The sequence below is a fragment of the Lemur catta genome, chromosome 7, assembly GCF_020740605.2.
Source record: "Lemur catta isolate mLemCat1 chromosome 7, mLemCat1.pri, whole genome shotgun sequence".
In the NCBI taxonomy this organism is placed as follows: domain Eukaryota; kingdom Metazoa; phylum Chordata; class Mammalia; order Primates; family Lemuridae; genus Lemur; species Lemur catta.
The window spans coordinates 83,787,317-83,794,125 of NC_059134.1; positions in this window are offsets into that span (position 1 = coordinate 83,787,317).

The following is a 6,809-nucleotide window of genomic DNA, read 5'->3' on the forward strand; positions in this document are numbered from 1 at the left end:
CCTCTCCGCCCTGGCCACGCCCCGAAAGGCGGAGTTCGAAATCAGGAGGCCACGCCCCTGCCGAGCAGCGGGGCGGGAACTCCACTGCGGCACCGCCCTCGTTTTTCGTTCCGCCCGGCGTCGAACGCCCCAAGCGCCGACGTCAGCCCCGCCCCCAGGCTGGCCCCGCCCCCCCACCGCCCCCTGGTTCCAGGAGCCTCGCCCCGGCGGTCTGGCGCCCTTCGCTCCAGCTGTCACTCCCCGGCATACCCTCCTCCAAAAGCGGGAAGCAGCGAGCTGACCAGGGCTGCAAGAGAAAGCTTTCTTCAGTCTTCCTCTCCTTCTATCAGGGAGAAAAAATGCTTCCTAGACACCTGCCCTCTTCCCCGCAGACTGACCCCGTCTCGCTGTAAAGAAGCCTGAGAAAGCGTCTGACGTTCCGTCCTCCGCAGTGGGAGGCAGGCGCAGAAGGGGATCGACTGGAAATGGCTGCTAGAGACAACCCATGTTTCTGCCAAACTTAGCAGTGTTGTGGAAGATTCCAGAAAAGGGGACCGTAGTCTGGGTTTGTAATAGATATAAAGGAGAGTGTTTTCAATGAAATACAGTTTAGTTCTCTTCCAAACCCATGCATTATCAGGAGCTAACAGGCAGGGAGCTAACCACCAAGAGGAAATCTTGCTGGACCCACCCCAAGGAGCTCACCACTTCCACATGAGCGACTTGGACGTTCTGTCCAAGGGACATGCCCAGCTCCTTTGTATAAGTAGCTTGTGAGTATTAGCCATATGAGGGGAAATGAATTTCCATGCAAGCCTGAGCCTAATGATCATTGGTGTGAACGAACAAGGGTGGGTGAGGGCCAGTCAGGGCCAGCGTCAGTACCAGCTCCGCAGCGGAATGCTATATATAAATATGCATATGTGTGCATGCATGTGCGCGTGTGTGCAGCAGCAAAGCAGAGAGAGTCAGATATTCAAGCTGGGTAGCCTGAGGTGAGTTTCCTAACTTTTAAGTTGGTTTTCCATAAAATAAAAATAAGAGAACCAGGCTGCCTCCTAAAGTTTTTGATGATCTGCCATTAGACCGGTGTGTGTGAAGCACTTGGAAACTTGGGAACTCTGTCCAAGTGCATGGGCTGCTATCCCCACTGAGGGGCTTGCCTGAAACTTAGAAGCTTTTTCTTCCCACACTTAGCGGTAAGCTCCTCGAGGGCAAGATGCCAGCCCAAGGATCCTATAATGCTGAGCATATAATAGGAATCCATAAATATCTGGGCACTTTTAAAAGTGGTATGTGTTGTGGGAACTGAAGGGGGTCAGAATTGGCTACTCCAAAATATGCCACTTTGGCATAAGGATTATTTTGAGCTGAAGGTAACTGGGGAACAGCAGATGGAGGAGGAACTGTCTTCCCTTTTTTTGCCTAAACCCAAGGCACAAATTTCCCTTTTTAAAGGTAACAATTTCACCTTCGTGAAGGTGTCCCCTCTCCCCTATCTCATGCCACGAAAAGGAGATGACTCATCACTGCAAACAGCACTGAATTGAGTCTACCTGACAAAGCTTACTAAACAACCCTCACCTTCCATTAGTCTCCTGCATATATTTACCTTCCCACAATTTACTGCCTCTAGAAGCTCAAACCCCTTTTGTCACTTCTCCCTAATTTATTGTTTATTGTTTTTTTTTTAATGGTATATTATAAGCTCTCAAGCCTAACCACATCTTTGGGTTTTCACTTCCTCTCTGTGAGGCTCTCTGTGTGCATGTGGAATAAATTTTTTATCCTGTTAATCTGCTTTGGCAGTTAATTCTCAGGCCCCAGCTATTGAACCTAAGAGGGCAGAGAAAGAGCTTTTTTTCCCACCCCTGCACAACCATAGTAGTGGTAAGAGCCAGGGTTTTGGACTCAGAGCTGGAACCAATCCCTGGATCCACTATATATTTGGCTGTGTGGCTGAACCTTTCTGAACCTCAGTTTCCCATCTATATAATGGCACCTACTCGCTTGGATTAGAAAGACTAAATGGGACCATCTAAACCTGGGCATGGTTTGTACTCGGTAAATATTAGCTCTTGTTACTACGTATTGAAAGCCCTTAGAAAGGAAAGAGATTTTGCATTGTTTTTTAAGTGAAACATTATAATCACATTTTTACTTGTATATATCTATTTGAGGAGAAAAAAATTACACATTTTTCCCCTTAACTCCAAGATAATCTAAACAGATTTTATACTGGATGGCTTAATTATATCATAATCTGTGAAGTTATAGCCAGTGGGTTAAAAGAAAGAAGTTGAGGACAAAATTGTTTCCTCTAAAAACCACACAAGAAAATTAGAGTGCCACAATAAATAAACATTGAAATTAACCCCAGTCTGGAGGTGAAGTTCATACGGAGTAATAACAAACCGTGGCAGTTAAGGCAAAACCCTCTGGTTGTTTCTGCAAACAAACGTCCAGAAAATTCAAGTTGGTGATGAAAAATAGAGCAGACTTGAATTCAACTTAAGCGGAACCCTGCCCTCCCTGGGCTCCAAAGCACTGCGTCACCTACCTCATCACCCACATTCCCCATTAGGTACCATCCTGTTGGAGCTTGAGGGATTCGATCCCTAATGCCCATGCTCCCTGGCGTCATTTGGAACTAAGAGAGACATGAGTCCTTCTTTGCTGTAAAGGTCAGTTGGAGGGTGTGGCTTTAGGGCCCGTAGCTAGGGGTCTTGCTAACACTGCACATCTGAGCTTACTCACCCAGTGGGAAGCCAGGTTACAAAGCCACAGGCCTTGGCTGCACAGAAAGGACCCCTACTGTCACAGTGAACAGCTTGCCAAGGAGTTTGGTTCTTACTCCAAACTCACCAATCAGGGCAGTCATTGCTTTGCTCTCAGGGGAGAGGAGCCAGAAGTGTGACATGAGGTGGGATGGGGGCTCCGCTCCAACACTGACTTAAATTCTCTATTCTAGGTGGAATCACCGCAGTTGGCATTTATACTCTCCCATTGCTGCAGCTAGGGGTGCTGTTTGCCTGGCTCCCCTGGTCACCAGACTGTTTCCTTCAGAGCATGCAGAAAGCCTCCTCTGGACTGCTCCGCTTGGCACCCTGCTTCCCCTCCCTCACTTCAACTTTCCATCTAGACACACCGCCAGCGATCACACCTTAACCAGACGCCCAGTCTCTTTAGGGCTGTGTCACAATTTGCCAGGCTTGCCTGGCTCTGGGCAGCTTTTTGGGACATGTAGTGCTCGTAGCTTGGAATACAAGAGTCGTGTTTGAATCTAGGACTCTTTGTGACCATGGGAAAGTAATGTCAGATCTCTGAACCTCAATTTTGTGATCTATAAAATGAAGACAATATCCACTTCATAGGGTCAATGTATGTGATGAAAATATGTATAAGCAGTACCAGGGACACATAGTAGGTGCTCACTAAAGTGTGGCTATGCTTATTATACAGTTATTTATGGATTTCTTAGTTCCCCATTAAGCCCTGGGAAATTAATGAGGAAAATGAGGCAGGGAGTCCCTCCTAGAAAACCAAATCCACTCCAGATAATTTAGCAAGCCCCATACCTGCTGAGGACATAATGATAATAAACACATATAGAGACCACTGTGTCCCAGGTACTTGTCTTGACAACTCATTGTTTCTAATAACCCCAAGCGGTAGGTGATATTATTCCCGTTTTCCAGATGAGAAAACTCGAAAGGCACATAAGGTGAAGTAACTTGCCTGAGGTCCTGTGGCGGGTTAGCATCAGAGCTGGCATTGCGAGCACAAACGCAGGGCTCCGGAGGCCAGGCTCTCTGCCCACTCCCCCCCACAGCCTCCCAACTGTCCCCCCAGCCCTCAGGGCAGGGCCCCTTTCATGGCCACCGGTCTCCCACCCTTCTTCCTGGCAGGGAGCTTTAATTGGAAGCTATTTGTGCCACAATTTAAGGGCCAAGCTTTTCTGGGAAGCCCAGAACAGTCTTTTCTTTATTATTCACCTCAATTAACCATTGTGTTAGTCTGGACTTGGGAGCTGTGGGCATTTCCACTGCATTCACAATGGCTCCTATTTCAAGAAAGTTTCTGAAAAATGCAGACCAGCTCTTGTTTTCCTGGGTAGATGTGGTCTTGAGCACTTGCAGAGTAAGCGATTTTTTTTTTTTTTTTTTTCAAATAAATGGAAGCCTGGGAAGAAGTTTAGTGGAACAGGGAGTGCACAGGCCTGGAGGATGAGAAAGCTGAGTTTAAGCCCCATCAACCAGCGTCAACTAGCTGTGCAGTCTTGGGCAAAATAAGTGTAGCTCACACTTACTGACCACTTACTGTCAACGAGTTCTCACGTTATCTTGACAACAGCACTTACAGGATAGGTCTGTCAGGATTTACCTACAACGGACCACCGTAGGGATCCACCTAGAAGTTAAAGTACTGAGTTCATTTACCTTGCCCCAACATAATATGAGACTGTATAAATAGGAAGCTTTAGTTTAGATAAGATTATCCATTATAAAAATTTTATGTTGAATAACTTGTAAGTAATTTGAAAAGGAGACCTCTGGTCAGTTTCTACTTATGTCAAAGTCAGTGGGGTAGATGCCTTGCGGCTCACTGAAGGTCTTAGACTCTTGTACCCTTAACAACTCTGTACTCCATATAACTGGTCCACTTCCTACCTGCCTGACCTGTTACATATGTATCACCTCAAGATTCACAATAATTCTTCGAGGCAGGTGCAGAAAGCTGAAGCTCAGAAAGGTTTAAAAAAAAACCAAAAACTTATCCAGAGACAGACACAGCCAATTAGAGAGGGGACTTGAACCGAGGTACCTAAGTACAAAAGCCAAGCACTTAGCTGCTGGTATCCTGAAATGAAATATCTATGAGAAGCCGTGGGGGCATTTAGAAACAGACTGTGGAAAACACAGTATTTTGAAATGATCTGATAAGGCCTAAGCTGGTCCTGTTTGGCTCATGCCGTTGTGTAACTTTCCAGTAAAAAATAATCGCACTTTGTTTTTTAAGAAGAGGTAGGAACTAACTTCTTCAAAGTAAAAAAGCATCAGAATCCCATTCCAGGCTTCTTTCCAAAGTGAGATTGGCGTATTACAGACATATGTGATTAGACATATGCTGACCTGAGGAGTTGAGTGTGAATTCTGGACTTGTCAACTTATTACTTCAGTGACCTTGAACAATTCAGCTAACTTTGTATAGTTTCCCCTTATGCAAAGTATAGATGAAAATATAGGTAAAACAAAGACCTCAGAACCCTGCACCAGAAAGTTGCCCTTATCATAATGAATGTCAAGTCAGCAGTAGCTCCAGTCGGCTCTGTGCCTTCTCAACACATCAAGAATCCTGTAGAGAGAAGTATTGTTAACATTAGAGTTCAAATCTGTTTGTAAGCAACAGAAACCAATGGGAGCTAGTAGGCTTTAAACACTGATAAAGAACTTGCCAAGTGTAAGATCAATCATATGGTCCTGCTGAAGACTCGTGTGTATAAGCCTGGTTTTTTCTTTAAGAGGCCCAAAGTCCAAAACGTGTGATTTGGGCAGGCTCTTATTTTTTCAGGACATGCACCCACTGCATGATGTTAAGTCATGGGGTTGACTGCAAGGACACAAGAGGAATATCCCTATACCTTGAAGCCCAGTACTTCCAAGACAAAGTTGGGCAATGGGTCAGCATCCTTCAGGACATGAGTTCTCTTACCTACCCACTGGGTGTACCTTGCACCCATAGCTCATTCCCCAAAGGAATGCTGGCTGCAGCTGCCTGTTAGATCTACTAGGGAGAGATAAGCTTTGTCTCTATCAGGGAGGGAGAGGGGATGAATGCGGGCTGCAGTGGTCTGTTAGATCTACAAAGTCCGGGGACTCCCCAGACTCCTGAGGCTATTGTTTTACAAGCCTAAGTTTTGCATTAACCACATTCTGTCCTATACATACTTTTCGGGTTCCCGCCTGGAACAAATCTAACATGTATTATGATCTTGGCTTTATTTTGCCAAGGAATGAGCCAAAAGAATGAGCTATGGGTGCAAGGAATTCCCAAAGGAATCTATCACCACCCAACATTGAACATTATGACAGTTCCTGTAAAGTCATGCAAAGGGTACTGGCTCTCCACTCCTCCTGCCTTTACAGTATTGCCTTTGGGTCCAGGCACTCACCTCTTAGTCTATGGCATTGAGTCACCGCAACTTTTTGTAGAAAGCAACCCCAAAGCTTAAGGCCATTTATAAGACCTTGCTGATTTTGCCTGCTCAGTAGACCTTTCCCCATAGCCCCATCTAAGAGCACTCAGGTTCTGCTTTAGAAAACTATCCTTTTCTCAGTGTAGTCTGGCCAAAAAGTGGGTACATGACCCAAGACAGCAGTGAGACAGTCTCATCCTACAATCTGAATCTTGAAAGATTCAGACTTTTGGAAATGCATAACTCCTGGGTTTTTTTTTTTTTTTTTTTTTTTTTTTTGGTGTGTGGTTGTTTCCCCCCTAAATTTCTAAAAAATTCATTTTCTTAGAACTCATGTGAAATAAACTACTTTGCCTAGCCAGTGCCTGTGGGCATGGTTAGTACTGCTTCAGGCAGAAAAAGTCCTATTGATGAAAGAGGCACACCTAGTATGTTGTACTGGAACAGAGAATTAAAGATGAGGAAAAACATCGAGCCAACAGAGAACACACAGCACCAAGGTAACACCAGGTTTTGATGAGGGAGTCTCTATTTTTCTATGTTCAGGTAATGACATCAACAGAAGAAAACTGGCACTGCCCACAATCTCTTCTTTCAGTTGCTACCACTGAGAATACTGCATATGCTATTATTC